The sequence below is a fragment of the Phacochoerus africanus genome, chromosome 5, assembly GCF_016906955.1.
Source record: "Phacochoerus africanus isolate WHEZ1 chromosome 5, ROS_Pafr_v1, whole genome shotgun sequence".
Lineage (NCBI taxonomy): Eukaryota > Metazoa > Chordata > Mammalia > Artiodactyla > Suidae > Phacochoerus > Phacochoerus africanus.
In genome coordinates this window covers 17,521,344-17,537,345 of record NC_062548.1, presented here as the reverse complement: position 1 = coordinate 17,537,345, position 16,002 = coordinate 17,521,344, and the positions used below count along the sequence as shown (strand labels likewise).

Here is a 16,002-nt window from a genome sequence, read left to right as displayed (position 1 = left end):
AAGATGTGTGTGGAGTTCCCTGGTGGCTCAGTGGGTTAAGGATCCAGTGTTCTCACTGCTGTGGCTCAAGTCACTGCTGTGGTGTGGGTTTGATGCCTGGCCCAGGAACTTCTGCATGCTGCAGGCACAGAATGTATGTGTGTGTATGTGTGTATAGATATTGTATATAAGCATATGAAAACTGTATACCTTTTCTGCAATAGATGCAGCTTCATCAGTGAGGTGTTTTTTTCGTTTTTTTTTTTTAATTCTCTAGCCAGTTCATTACAGACCCTTTCATTTATTTAATTCGTTTTAAACTTTATGAATTGTCCTTTTTATTTGATTGAGGCAAACCCAGTTTAGAGCAGTGAAGGGCCTTTTTCATGGACCTCAGGCTTTCATGTTCATCATTAAATTTTAGTGACTTCTAATATCTAATTTCTGTATATTTTTGTTAATAAGAGTAGTTGGCTTTTGTGATTAAGGTCAGTATGAGGAAAAGCATCTACTGTGTTGGTGAGTATGTAGTGAATTCCAAGCATTTAGGAGATTTTATTGATGGAGAAAAGTAAAGGTTAAAATTATCTAACTCAATCCCTTCATTTTGCAAGTAGGAAGACTGAGGCAGAAAGATCAAAATTATTTACTCAGATTTAGATGGCAAGGCCATCTGTGCTTTGGTCTAAATGAGCTAGGCTTTTTTTCAGGGCATTTTATTACATGTAGTGCTTCTTTTGTCATCTGATTGATACATCTTCTCTTGATTTTTGTAAAAGGTTAGAGAATCTCCAGAATTTGAAAGCTTAATCCATGTGAGAACTATGGATTCAAATACTTATAAAATCATTGCATTTTTCTTCCTTTCTCATGAAGTGATGGCTAGGGTGGCCTGATTTGATCTAACAACCTGACTTGATGATTTATATCTAGAATAAGGATATAAAAATGGAAACTACTGTGAAATTCAGGTAGCATCTCCTCACGAAGAAAAGTTGGCTATGACTTTATTTTATTTTATTTTCTATCTTTTCATTTATAAAAATAATATATATCCTCTGTAAAAAAGGAAAATACAATGTATTTTGTATGTATGCTCTGTTTGCCCCATCAACAAATGTTTTCTTGATTTTTTTCAAAGTATAGAACTTAAACAGTAAATATTGATTCCTTGCATAGATAATTGAAAGGAACAGCTGTTTTTCTGCAGCTAGGTTTCAGTTATTATAAATTATCAGATATTATCACTTCTATCTCTCTGGCTGATTTTTATTGATTCAAAGAGAATTACAGCTTTAGCTACTGTCATCACAGTTTATTGTTCTTTCCAAGTAATAGACCATAAGTAGTTTCTAGTCACCTGTATTCCTAGGTAAGCATTTTACCCTATACGATTGTATGTTGGCCCAGAAGTGCTGATGCTAGTTCCATCTATTAAGATAACTAAGCCTATTAGCACCCCCCGACCCCTGATTTCTCCAAGTAAGGATTAGAGATATGCTTAAGTATATTTCTGTGGAAATTAGGAAAAGGTAATTTTGCAAACATGAAGACCAAGGAAATTCCTAGAAATTTCAAATTAGTGAATTTTAGAAGAGAAAGAGACCTTACTTAGCATGTAGTATACGGAATGGAGACCCAGTGAGGTTTTGTGCTTTGTCAAGAATCACATATGGCATAACGACAACTAGAAGTTACAATGCTTATTCCAAGACTCTTGCCACTATATGAGTTGTAAAAAATTAAGGTATAACATATTTAGTAAATGCTCAAATATTCAGTGCGCAATTTGATGAATGTTTACATCTCCTTACATTTATGTACTCAGCATCTATATAAAGATGTAAAAAATTACCAGCACTCAGGAGGTTCCTTTATGTTCTTTCTCAGTCAATAGCCTCCTTAACCCAAAAGTAACCATCAGATATGAAGTTGCATATGAAGTTCAAAAACATTGTCTTGGGAGTTCCCATTGTGGCTTAGCAGCTTAGGGACCTGATGTTCTCTCTGTGAGGATGCGGGTTTGATCCCTGGCTTTGCTCAGTGGGTTAAGGATCTCTTGTTGCCATAGGTGTGCAGGTTGTAGATGCGACTTGGATCTGTTATTGCTGTGGTCTTGACTTAGGCTGCAGCTGCAGCTCCAGTTCGACCTCTGGCCCACGGATGTCCATATGCTGCAGGTGTGGCTGTAAAAAGAAAAAAACAAACAAAAACAATGGCTTGCTTGTTTTTGAGCTTCATATAAATGCAATCATGTATGTTTACTATCTTGTGCCTGGATTTTTTTCATTTAACATTTAGATTCACCCGTAACATTATATATAGCAATAGTTCATTCTTTTAAATTACTATGTAATATCCTAACATGTAACTATAACACTATTGATCCGTTCTTTCATTGATTGACATTTGGTGTTTCCAGCTTTGGGGTATTATGGGTAAAGCTGCTGAGAGCATTCTCATATATAACCTTTGGTGGACATAAACTTTCGTTTCTCTTGAGTATATATCAATGAGTAGAACTGATGGATTATAAGGTGTCTCTATATGTATTTCTAAATATTTTTAGCAAATACGTCCAGCTTTCCAGGATGTTTATACCATTCATGTATGGCTGTACCTCTCACATATGACTGCTCTATAAATGAATTGTTCCAGTTGCTTCACATCTTTGTCAGCACTTCATATTGTCAGTTCTTTTAATTTTAATGGGGCACAAGTATTTTTTAAATTTAAAAACAAAATAATATTTAAACTCCTTTTTGAAACAAAGTCATACCTAGAATTCCAGTGGAGGAGTGGCACCGTGGTAACGAAACCCAACTAGTGTCGGGGACATGGGTTCAGTCCCTGGCCTCACTCAGTGGGTTGGGGATCTGGCATTGCTGTGACCTGATATAGGTCGCAGATGTGGCTTGAATCTGGCGTGGCTGTGGCTGTGGCTGTGGTGGGCAGCTACAGCTCCAATTTGACCCCTAGCCTGGAAACTTACATATGCCATGGGTCCACCCCCTCCCCCCAAAAAAAACCAGAATTCCAGTACAAAATGAATAAGAGCAGAGCTACTTTGGTTGAGGCAAGTCTAATCTAGACTATACTGCTTCTTTTAGGACTGAGTTCTGCTCTTAAAAAGAGCTAATTGGGGGGAGTTCCTGCTGTGGCCCAGTGGGATCAGCGGCATCCCTGCAGCACCAGGATGCAGGTTTGATCCCTGGCCTGGCACAGTGGGTTAAAGGATCCAGTGTTGCTTCAGCTGTGGCATAGGTCACAGCTGTGGCTTGGATCTGATCCCTGGCCCAGAAACTTCCATATGCTGCAGGACGGCCTGAAAAGAAAAAAAAAATGTAATTGGGGGATAAGGTAGAAACGTGCAAACTTATTCCATTACTAAGTACCAAGCTGTAAATATTACATGTTGCTTAACAGTCATTACCACAGGAATTCGTAGCCCAATTATCCCGTGTGCTTTTGCCTTCCTATAAACATTTTTATTTTGGGAAAATTGTTTAAAATAGGTACTTTAGTACTTATTTTAGTATTATTTAGTACAAAAATACTGAAAATGTTTAGGTAGCCCCGAAGGCTTGAGGCTATCACCAGATGGCTTGGGATGCAGAAGTTGTTGACAGTAGCACTAAGAAAGGCCCTCACAGTTCTGCCTGCCTTATCATTTTAACTTTGACGGTTAAGCTTTCCTTTGCTCTGCTTAGCTTAGGAATTTCCACTTATTTTCAGTTCAACTCTTGCTTCCCTGGTCAGTTCCAGTTACAGAAGAGTAGGAGGTGCAGGGTAACCACCTGCTAACTTATGTAAGGGTTCTTCTATCAAAGAATTTGTTAGAAGAAAGCATACTTTCATTCTGGGATAGTCCAGGGAGTCTTCATTGGAGACTAGTGTTTATAAGCTAAACCTAAAAGATAATTGAAAATAAAAACACAATATTTAATGAGTAGAGAAGGGATGAAAACAGATTGCTCTGATTGGCTGATAGTTTAGCTTTAGTTCTGCATTTAGGTACAGCTATAGGCTTTTAGGTATAATAGTCATCCTTGACATTTTTAGGTAGTCATTCAAGTCCAGTAACGTGCCAGTTTCCCCAGTGACTGACATTATAACGTTTATGTTTTGAGTGCTTAGGTTCAGTTTTAGTAATTCAATCATATTACTCAACTCCGTACTAAGCCAAGTCATAGTCTTGAATATGATGGCTCCAAAAAAGAATACGGGGGTTCCCGTCATGGTTCAGCGGAAATGAATCTGACTAACATTCATGAGGACACGGGTTCGATCCCTGGCCTTGCTCAGTGGGTTAAGGATCCGGCGTTGCCCTGAGCTGTGGTGTAGGTCGCAGACACGGCTCGGATCTAGCATTGCTGTGGCTCTGGCGTAGGCTGGCAGCTACAGCTCCGATTAGACCCCGAGCCTGGGAGACTCCATATGCCGCGGGAGCGGCCCAAGAAATGGCAAAAAGACAAAAAAAAAAAAAAAAAAGATAACCCTGGATTAATAATTAAGTTTAGTGGTCAAAAGAACAAAACCAAATAACCAAAACAGTTATATAATAGTAACCCTTAAACAGAACAAGTACAAGGTAACAATTATAAATCAGATAAAAATTATCTACTCCTTGAGCAGAAAAAGGATATACAATTATTATACACAAGTAGGCTAGAATTAAAAATATAGTAGCAGTGGTTAAGTATAAGAGGACAAATTAGAACATGGTAGATGACACTCTGAATATTCTAGTAAGTGTAAATCAGAGGAAAAAACCTAGAAGTCAGATCCAGAGCAAACAGAGATTAAAAAAAATTGGTGAAAATAATGCAAAAAAATTTTTGGAGATGGAGTTTTTTTTTGTTTGTTTGTTTGTTTGTTTTTTTAGGGTCTCACCCGAGGCATATGGAAGTTCCCAGACTAGGGGTCTTATTGGAGCTGTAGCTGCTAGCCTATACCACAGCCATAGCAACATGGGATCCGAGGCACGTCTCTGACCTACACCACAGCTCATGGCAATGCCGGATCCCTGACGCGCTGAGTGAAGCCAGGATCGAACCTGCATCCTCATGGATAATGGTTGGATTCATTTCCACTGTGCCACAACAGGAACTCCAGAGATGGAGATACTTTTGAGGGAGTAGAATAGTTATTTATTAAATTTAGAATTTTTTTTTTCAGTTTCCAAAGTGGAATTTAGTTTGGAAATTTAAAAATTTTATGCCTTACGGGATTACCAGAGAAAGATAACAAAATGTCTACGTGAAAGATTTTTGAAATGAAAGGATAACAAGAATATGATGAGCAAGTTAAAAGAAAGACAGGCTATATTTATGCAAATTTGGATCACTTCTACAGTTTGTAAAATTAATAGCATGCAAATTACCTGAGCTCTGTGAGCTCAGGTTAAAATATCCCAGAAGGTTTTTATAAATATTATGTTTTTCTGCCTGAAATTATCATAGAGCAATTGGATTACTGATCTTTTATGAAAACAGTAAATGTATCTATATATTTAGTTGTTAATCAGATATTATCTAAGAGAAATGCTTTTGAATTTATGGAAATCGCTATGCAGCTTTAACAAGTAAAATGGAAAAGATAAGTAGCTGAGAACCCTTAGCTGGAGAAGGGTAATTGAATAAACAAGGGATACAACTGACAGCAAATTAGGTTGTAAAAGGAAAACAGTAGAGGAAAATTGTATTTCAGAGTGTTTCAGTGAAAAATAAGCGGAACAAGAATATAAATTAATATAAAGTTCAGCTCGCACTTTTCTTGAAGAACATAGCAATTGATGGCAAAAAGAAGTTGAGTATTAGCTCATTTATTGATTTAGATTATGTGTCTTTGCAAAAGATAGAGATCCAAGGTAACAGTGCTTTTAAACAAAATAGTGGCTGTTACATAAAAGAAGGCAGACCAAGGCACATCATCCCCATGGGCTAAGCTAGCGTTCCAGATATATCATTTGTGTCCTGAGCAGCCGGGTAGGCATATAAGCAGGGGCATTTATTGTTTTTTTAAGGACATTTGCTAGAAGTTTCCAGGTAGCCCTTCTTGTGTTGCACTGGCTGTAACTTAGTCTTAGGGCCATAAATAAAAGGCTGAGGGATGTAGTGACCATGTGTCCACCTGAGAGTTAATGTTTGTTTTAGGGAAAGGAATAGATATTAGGATAGGCAGATAGCAGCCTCTGCTACTTTACTGAGTACCTACTGTGTGCCAGCCAAAGTCCAAAAGTCTCTGCCCTAAAGGTATCCATGATCTAACGAAGACATAAATTGCTATATGATACAGTGCTAACTAAGCGCTATGGGAAGCTAAGAAGAGGTACCTAACCCAGTCTGGGCTGTTCAGGAAGGCCTTCCTGGATACTGTAGTGTCAAACTGAGAAATAAAGCGACATTCTCAACCTTGGCAGTATTGACATTCTGGGCCAGGTAATTCTTTGTTGGACGGGGGTGGGGGGGATGGTGCCCTGTTCATTGTGGGATGTTTAGCAGCATCCCTGGCCTCTACTCAGTAGATACCAGTAGCAACCATATGCTCTCCTACCAAGTAGTGGCAACCAAAAATGTTTCCAAGCATTGCTAAATCCTGCCTGTGGAGCATGCTCCCAGATAAAAGGAAGAGCATTCTATTTTGACTCATAGAATATTGTGCTCCTTGGAGGACTCATTCATAGTTGGAGTGTTGTGGTTCTTCCATGACTATCTAGAATGTCTTTTCCTTCCTTAGCCAAATGAGCCATTAAGAGATAATACTAGGAGTAACTGTAGCAGAGTAATGTCTAACTCCACTCCTACAGTGTCCAAAGAGAAGTGGAATAGAAATGAGAGCTTCTTGTGGTGTGACTTCTGGCCCAACCTAGGGGCACAGAAGGACCTAGGGAACTGCTGGGACCTAATATCCCTGAATTGAAAGGCCTTCCCTCCTGCTATATAGTGGAAGTCATCCAAGCTCAGTCCCACCTGAGCCCAAAATGTAGCCTTTGTTTCATAGCTAATAACTCTTTTCCCCCCTCTTTTAGGGCTGCACCCGTGGCATATGGAAGTTCCCAGGCTAGGCGTCAGATCGGAGCTGCAGCTGCCAGCCTACATCACAGCCACAACAATGCCAGATCCGAGCCGTGTCTGCAATCTACACCACAGCCTATGGCAATGCCAGATCCTCAACCCACTGAACAGGGCCAGGGTTCAAGTGCGCATCCTCACGGATGCTAGTTGGGTTCATTACCACTGAGCCGCAACAGGAACTCCCTAATAGCATTTTTTAAACATGAAGTAAAATAAAACCAGGCAGGGAGTTCCCATTGTGGCTCAGTGGAAACGAATTTGGTCAGTGGGTTAAGGATCTGGTGTTGCCATGAGCTGTGATGTAGGTCGTAGATGTGGCTTGGATCCTGTGTGGCTGTGGGAAAATGCTGAATCCTTAACCACTAGGCCACCAAGGAACTCCTAGAAATGATACATTTTTAAGAGGTTAGCCCTATAATAGTTCCAAAGATACTTAGTTTTAGTAGGTATAAGTTTGACCTTTCAGGGTAGAAAAGTTAGAAGATTCTTCTGATGCAAAAACTTTTTTGTAAGATTTCAAATGTAAGCCTGTTTGCGAATGTTCTTCTAAGATGAAGCATAGGGCAGATTTGATCTGTAAGTAGGATAACCTGTAAAATTAACTGCTATCGAAGAAAAACTAAGCACATTGTAGGTATTATAGCTAGTTCCTATCCAGGTATTATGGTCCTCTCCCTTTTCTGAATTACCTGACTGATGAAGGATGATTTCATTATTTTTGAAAAACACCATTGCATTCCATCATTGCTCAAAATCATCTTCTCAAACATCAGTCATACATTAGAGTCACCTAAAGGACTTTTTAAAAGACCCAGAGTTTCTGATTCAGATCTGGTGTAGGCCCAATAATTTGCATTTGTGGCAGCTTCCTAGGTGGTGCTATGTTCCTTGTCTGGAGATTTGACTTTAAGAACCACTGTTCAAAATCATGCTGCTTATGTTTGCTTCACTTGCAGACTCTAAATTTTTGTTTCTCACTCTCTGGGATGTGTTGCGTATTGCTCCCCCTGTCTGCAGTGTTTTCCTCACTTTTTTTTTTTTTTGGCTGTACCTGTAGCATTTGGAAGTTCCTAGGCCACAGCCCCAACGCAAGCCACTGCAGTGAAATCACTTTATCTTTAAACCACTGTGCCACAAGAGAACTCCATTTTTCACTTCTTCATCTGATCAGCTCACGCTGTATTTCAGCATTCAGCTTGAGTCTCCCTTCCCTAAGGAAGATCTCCCTCTGTCCAGGTTGTGCTTCCTGCACCTTTTTAAGATGTCTTCGCAAATGGAAAAGAGTTCAGACATTAAAGCTGGTTAGACCTGTGTTTAAAATTCTTTCACTGACACTAACTGGTTTTGTAATAGTGGATAAACTACTGTCCCCCTCTTTGTCTCCATTTTTTTCAATCAGTAAAATGGAGAAGATGGTGATAATGACTATGGTAATATCATCCAGTATTTAATCAGTATTTGTTGTGTGCCAGGCACTGTGTTAAGTTCTTTGCATGCCTTATCTCATTTAATTTTCATAGCCACCCTTTCACACTTAACCATAGGTACTTTGAAAAAAACTCCATTTTAGGGGTTCCCATTGTGGCCCGGTGGGTTAAAAACCCAACTGAGTATCCATGAGGATGCAGGTTCAATCCCTGGCCTCACTTACTGGGTTAAGGGTCTGGCGTTATTGCAAGCTGTAGTGTAGGTTGCAGATATGGCTTGGATCTGGTGTTGCTGTGGCTGTGGCGTAGGCCAGCAGTTTCAGCTCTGATTCGGACCCCTGGCCTGGAACTTCCATGTGCCACAGGTGCAGCCATAAAACGAAAAAAAAAAAGCCTCCGTTTTATATTACAGAGGAGCTTATACTCATTTCACAATTGAAACATAATAGAGCGAGGTTATGGGTTCACATCTTTCAGAATCTGTGCTCTTAACTCCTATATTATATTTTCTTTACAGGGCTTATGAATGTTAAATAAAATGAGTGTGAAAGTGGCTTAACACAGGCAGACAGACAAGAGTCAGACAAAGATTCACATCCTAACTCTATCCTTTATTATTATTACTTATTATGACCTTGAGTTACTAGATTTTGCTTCTTGTTATTTACCTCATCCTCCCCCTTAGTTTTCTTATCCTGGAATTGGCAATGGAAGTACTATCCATGAGGGATGATACCTACGTTATGGGTTTGTCCTGAGGATTGAAATAGATTGATTATAAAGCTTTAGCCTGGTGTCTGACATTAGTAAGGGGTCAAAAATGTTACCTCCTAGCTTTATTATTATTAGCAGGGTGATAATATTAGTACCCATTGGGATGGTAGTAATAGTATTTACTTCAAAATTGCAAGGATTAAATTCACATTACTCTAAAGCCTTTAGCACAGCACCTGGCATAAATGGTACTTACAGTATGTTATTTTTTTAATTATTAAATGCTTATGCTCTGTCTAAAAGGAAAAACATGCAGTGAGTGTAAAACACCTAGCACAGTACCAAGTGCTTCATAGGCTTTTATCACACATTCATTCTCCATAAGCTTGTTTAGGGTAGAGATAGTCATGAATTTTTGTTTAACTAGTGAAGCAAAATGGGCACCTGCTTTGAACAACTCTGATGGGGAAACAGACATGGCAAGTTGGGAATTTTAGACCTACAATAGCAATATTTGAAACTATTTGATAGTGATTCCTGATCTTTTGTGATTGTCATGTTTTTACCCCATTTTTGTTTGTTTAGTTTACCTGTTTGTGACCTTTACATAAGTGGGATCATAGTCTGTATCTTCTGTCCATTTTTGGGTTTTTGTTTGTTTTTGTTTTGCTTAATGTTATCTTGAGATTTATCTGAGTTGTATACCTGTTTTCAATTTGCTTTTATTGCCACAGTGCTATTCTGTGATATAATAATAATACATATAATTATTTATACATTTATAATATTGATGAACATTTGGGTTTTTTGGTGTTTTTTTTTTTTTTTTCCTTTTCTAGGGCTGCTCCCTCGGCATATGGAGTTTCCCAGGCTAGGGGTCGAATCGGAGCTGTAGCTCCCGGCCTACGCCACAGCCACAGCAACACGGGATCCGAGCCTCGTCTGCAACCTACACCACAGCTCACGGCAACGCCGGATCCTTAACCCACTGAGCAAGGGCAGTGACCGAACCCGCAACCTCATGGTTCCTAATCGGATTTGTTAACCACTGAGCAAGGGCAGTAACCGAACCCGCAACCTCATGGTTCCTAGTTGGATTCGTTAACCACTGCGCCACAACAGGAACTCTGGTTTTTTGTACATTTTAAGATGTCTTCTTTTTTTAAGACTTTTATTTTTTCGGAGTTCCTGTTGTGGCTCAGTGGTTAACCAATCCAACTAGGAACCATGAGGTTGGGGGTTCCATCCCTGGCCTCGCTCAGTGGGTTAAGGATCCGGCATTGCCGTGAGCTGTGGTGTAGGTCGCAGATGCAGCTTGGATCCCGTGTTGCTGTGGCTGTGGCGTAGGCCAGCAGCTCTAGCTCCGATTGGACCCCTAGCCTGGGAATCTTCATATGCCATGCGGGTGTGGCCCTAGAAAAGGCAAAAAGACAGGAAAAAAAAAGATTTTTATTTTTTCTGTTATAGTTGATTTATAATGTCCTATCAATTTCTGTTGTATAGCAAAGTGACCCAGTCATACATATATATATATATACATTTTTTCTCGCATTATCCCCCATCATGTTCCAGCGCAAGTGACTAGATCTAGTTCTCTGTGCCATATACAGCAGGATCTCATTTCTTATCCACTCAAAATGCAATAGTTTGTAACTACTAACCCCAAACTCCCAGTTTAAGGTGTCTTCTTTAAGAGTTTCTCTAAGATATACCCTTAGGCATAGGATTGCTGGGTCATGGTATTCAGCTTCACTAGGTTATGCCAAATTGTTTTCCAAAGAGTAGTTTACACTGCTACTGTCAGTGTAAAAATCCTCAGGAATCCATATCCTCAGCAGCCTGGCTTTTTTTTTTTTCTTTCCTGTTAATATTTTATGTTTATTTTCGTGCATGTTTGTGTGTATGCATTTTTAAGCCTACATGTACATCAGAATATCTAGATAATAAAATTGGGATCATTTAGTGTGTAGCACTGCAGTGCATTTACACCTTCTTATTTAACTATATAATGCAGCCTGACTTTTTAATTTTTCCACTTGGGTAAGAGTAAGTGGTACCTCATTGCAATTTCAATTTATAATTTTCTGATTAATGAATTTGAGCACCTTATATTTTCATTGGTCGTTTGTAGTTCTCTTCTGTGAAATGTCTGTTCATGACTTTTGCCCTTTTTTCTGAGGGGTAAGGTTTGTCTTTTTCCTTTATAGCCTTCATTTTAATATATGTGTTACAAATTACTTTTTCAGTAGCTTGTCCTTTAACTTGCTTTGTCATCTTTTGATGACTGTAGATTTTAAAGTTACTGCATTTATCAATTTTTCCTTTATGGTTTGAACTTTTTGTATTTTGTAAAGAAATTCTTCTTTACCGTAACTCAGGTCATAAAAATAGTCTCCCGTATTTTTTTTCTAAAACTTAAAATTTTTCTTTTCATGGTAATTAATATGGAATTTATTGATCAACATGGAATTTTTTTGTTTGTTTGTTTGTTTTTTGTCTTTTTGCCATTCCTTGGGCCGCTCCCATGGCATATGGAGGTTTCCAGACTGGGGGTCTAATCGGAGCTGTAGCCGCCGGTCTACACCACAGCCACAGCAACACGGGATCCGAGCTGCGTCTGTGACCTATACCACAGCTCATGGCAACACCAGATCCTTAACCCACTGAGCGAAGCCAGGGATGGAACCTGCAACCTCATGGTTCCTAGTTGGATTCGTTAACCACTGAGCCATGACGGGAACTCCCTGAATTTGTTTTTTGTGTGAGGGTGAGATACAGATCCATCTTTAATTTTTTCCATGTAGATGACCTGTTCCCTAAAGCCATTTATGGAATGATCTCTTTCCCTAGCATGTGCAATACGACCTAGGTTGAATATTAAGTTTCCATATATGCATTATTGTTAGTGAGATCTTTGTCTTCAGTTCTACTCTATTTTATAAATTACTGTAGTTTTACAAAACATCTTAGTTATCTAGTAGGGCAAAGCCCCTTGCTTAATTCTTTGCTGGGAGTGTCTTAGCTATTTTTGGCCCTTTATTCCCCCCTATAAATCATGCTTAAATTTACATTGAATTTGTAGATAATTTTGATTTTTTGTTTTGTTTTTTGTCTTTTTAGGGCCACACCTGCGGCATATGGAGGTTCTTAGGCTAGGGGTCGAATCAGAGCTGTCTGCGACCTACACCACAGCTCACAGCAATATCGGACCCTTAACCCACTGAGCGAGGCCAGGATTAGAACCTGAGTCCTTGTGGATACTTGTTGGGTTTGTTAACCACTGAGCCACGATGGGAACTCCCTATAAATAATTTTGAGAAGGATAGCTATCATTATATTAAGCCTTCCTACCCATAACACAGTATGCTTCACAATTTATTTAGGCCTTGAATGCCTTTTGATTGTATTTTATACTGTTCTTCATAAAAGTCTTATACTTTTTTTAAGTGTTAAGTACCTTTTCGTAATGTAAATAATATGTGTGATGTTTTAAAATTTTCTGTTAGTTGTTCTTGTATAGAAATGCAAATGACTTTTGTATATTTATTCCCTGAAGCTTTCCTGATGTCTTGTTGTTTTGTCTAGACTAGGACTTCTAATAGTAACAAGTAACCTTGTTTTCAAGCAGTGGCCAATTTGCTCTCCTGGGGGACGTTTGGCATTGTCTGGAGATAGTGCTTTAGTTGTCACAGTGGTGGGGTGGTGGCACTACTGACATTTAGTGGGTATTGACCAGGGTTGTTGCTCTATATCCTGCAGTGCATTGGTCAACCCTCCACAACAAGGAATTTATCCAGCTGAAATGTAAGTAGTGCCAAGGCTGAGAAACCTTAAGATAAGCTTTTTGTTTATTATGAAAATGTTCACAGACAAAAACAGAATGGTTTACAAATGTCTCATGTATGACTACCAACAGTTATCAGTATAGGGCAACAGTTAACTCTCTTCCTTCCCCCACTTCTGAATTATAATAAAGCAAATCCAAGCTATCATATCATTCCTTTTTTTTTCCTCCTTTTTAGGGATGCACCTGCGACATCTGGAAGTTCCCAGGCTAGGGATCAAATCGGAGCTATAGCTGCCAGCCTGTGCCACAGCCATAGCAACACGGGAGCCAAGCTGTGTCTACACCCTACACCACAGCTCATGGCAACACCAGGTCTTTAACCCACTGAGTGAAGCAAGGGATCGAACCTGAATCCTCACAGATACCAGTTGGGTTCATAACCTGCTGGGCCACAATGGGAACTCCCATCTTTTGAAAAAATGGTTAAATGAATCATTTATTTCATTAAAAGTAGACATTAACAGTTTTCAATGAGGCATTTACCAAAAAACCAGTCTGATTGGGATCTGCATTAAATTTTTTCTCTAATACTTACTTGATGTTATTAGCTCCTGCTCATAATGAAGATACTTTCATTGAGTAAAATGGTTAAGATTGTGGTTTCTTAGTGAGGTAGTTCTGGGTTCGAATCCCAGCACTGCCACTTATAAGCAGTATGAGTCTAGATAAATCATTTTATTGCTTTGTGTCTTGACTTATTTAAAAGGTTGCACTTAAGAAAATCTGGAGCCATTCTTAGAAAGGCTGTAGATTAAAAAAGTACATAGGTTGAGATCTGGAAGGGTCCCAAGGACAGGAGCTTCTGGCCCCATGAAACAGGGGGCTTCCTCCTCCCACCATGTGGATGCTTCTCAAAATGTAGACTTTAGAGTTTGCTTAAAACAGCAAACATGTTTTTTGTTTTGTTTTGTTTTTGTCTTTTTGCCTTTTCTAGGGCCGCTCCCCGCGGCATATGGAGGTTCCCAGGCTAAGGGTCCAATCAGAGCTGTAGCCGCCGGCCTATGCCAGAGCCACAGCAACGTGGGATCCGAGCTGCATCTGCGACCTACACCACAGCTCAGGGCAATGCCGGATCCTTAACCCACTGAGCAAGGCCAGGGATTGAACCCACAACCTCATGGTTCCTAGTCGGATTTGTTAACAACTTAGCCATGACAGGAACTCCGCAAACACGTATTCTATCATAGTTTCTATGGATCAGAAATATGAGCATGTCTTAGAGTCTCCTAGCCCAGAATCTCTTACAGAATCTCTTGCAATCAAGGCTTAACTGCTAAGAGATTGTTTCCCAGCTAATGTGGTTTTGGGCAGAATTCAGTCCCTTGTGGGTGTTGAATGGAGGACCTCACTTCCCTGCCATGAAGCTTTCTCTGTACGGCTATTCACAACATGGCAGCTGACCTTGTCAGAACAAGCACATGAGAAGAGCCAGAGAAAGTGAGCAAGAAAGAATTCACATCTTATTTAACCTAATCTTGCAAGTGACATCCTGTCACTTTTGCCACTTTTTCATTAGGAGTTTTTTGAGTCCCCAGGTCCAGTCACAGTCAAGCAGAAGGGTTACAGAAAGGAATACCAGGAGTTGGGAATCATTTGGTACCATTTTAGAAGCAGCTGACCAGTCTGCCCTCTGGCTGCCAATGAGTCATTTCCCTTGCATATGTAAAATACATTTTCCTCCTCCCCAGGTCTCCAAAGTTTCATCCCATTATAAGCTCAAAGTCTAGCATCTTGCTCTCTAAATCAAGTCTAGTTGTCGATGGGGCTCCTGGGTGTCATTCCTTAAATATAGGTCCTTGAATACAATTGCTCTCAATCTGAAGATCTCTAACACTAAAAATATGTTATGTCTCCACCCCAACCCCAACGCCAGTATATGGTGGAACAGCCATAGGATAACAGACATTCTTATTTAAAATGAGGGAAAATAGGAAGCACAAAAGTGTCACTGGTTCATTTCAATTCTGAAATCCATCTGGAAGAATGTTACATTCTTTGATTCAGTCTCAGTCAAATATAAATAATTCTAGGAATTTTTTTCCAAGTCTCTCAGTCTGCCCTCTGGGCTCTTGAGTGATCCTTCCTTTTCCATGCAAGATGGCACATATTTTTGTAGCTATGTGGTTTTATCAGTCTATTTCCTGCCCCCCAGATTTTGAGTATCCAGTGTGTCTTTTCATTTTGTACTGTTTCTGTCTCTTTCAGTCCAAGTTGGCAATGTTCCTGCCCATAAACTTTTCAAAAACCCTGTGAGTCCTCTGTAAATATCACTGGAGTTCATTCCATTCGGATAATAGTTATACCCACACGTCTCCGAGATAAAGTCTTTCTTGGGCTCCCACTGAGACGGCTAAGGGACAAGTGCTTAAGCTTCCTAGAGGCCTTATTGTTAAATTGATAGGACCCGTGAGGCACACCCTTAATTTGTTGAAAGGACTCTGTGTTACTGAATCATTGGGAGCCATTTAGAAGCAGCCCACCACAGAGGTTAATTTATCTAATCAAAGTTAATATGACTTTTTTTCTTCCTCCTTTACATTACTAATGTAAGTTACGTGAATAGATTTTGTAATGTTGATTTAACCTTGAATTTCTCAAAAAACTCCAATTTAGTGCTGGATTTGACATGCTAACTTTTGGTTTAAGATTTTTATATCTATTTCATGAGTGATACTGACCTGTAATTCTTATTTTTCTTACACTCTGTGTCTGGTTTTGTTATATAGTTATGGTAGCCTTACAGATTACTTAGAGAGTATTCTCTCCTATTCTGTGCATCTTTTGATTGTCTTTTCCCTTAATAGTAGATCACATTTTCTTGATTCTCTGTATCTGAATAATTTGTGCATTTGTGTTTTGAGTTTCTGAGTCCTGTTAGAATCCTCTGGAGAAGATGGGTTTTTGTTTTGGTAGATGATTGAGCTGGTTAGGTTCTCAACCACAAATTTGCCTCCCCTTC

General features: G+C 39.4%; 1 protein-coding gene across 2 annotated transcripts in view; it reads left to right on the top strand.

The window, feature by feature from the left end:
- Nucleotides 1–16,002, top strand: part of TPST1 (tyrosylprotein sulfotransferase 1) — a 109,531-nt gene that overhangs the window by 31,229 nt on the left and 62,300 nt on the right. The gene's annotated exons all lie outside the window — the stretch shown is intronic.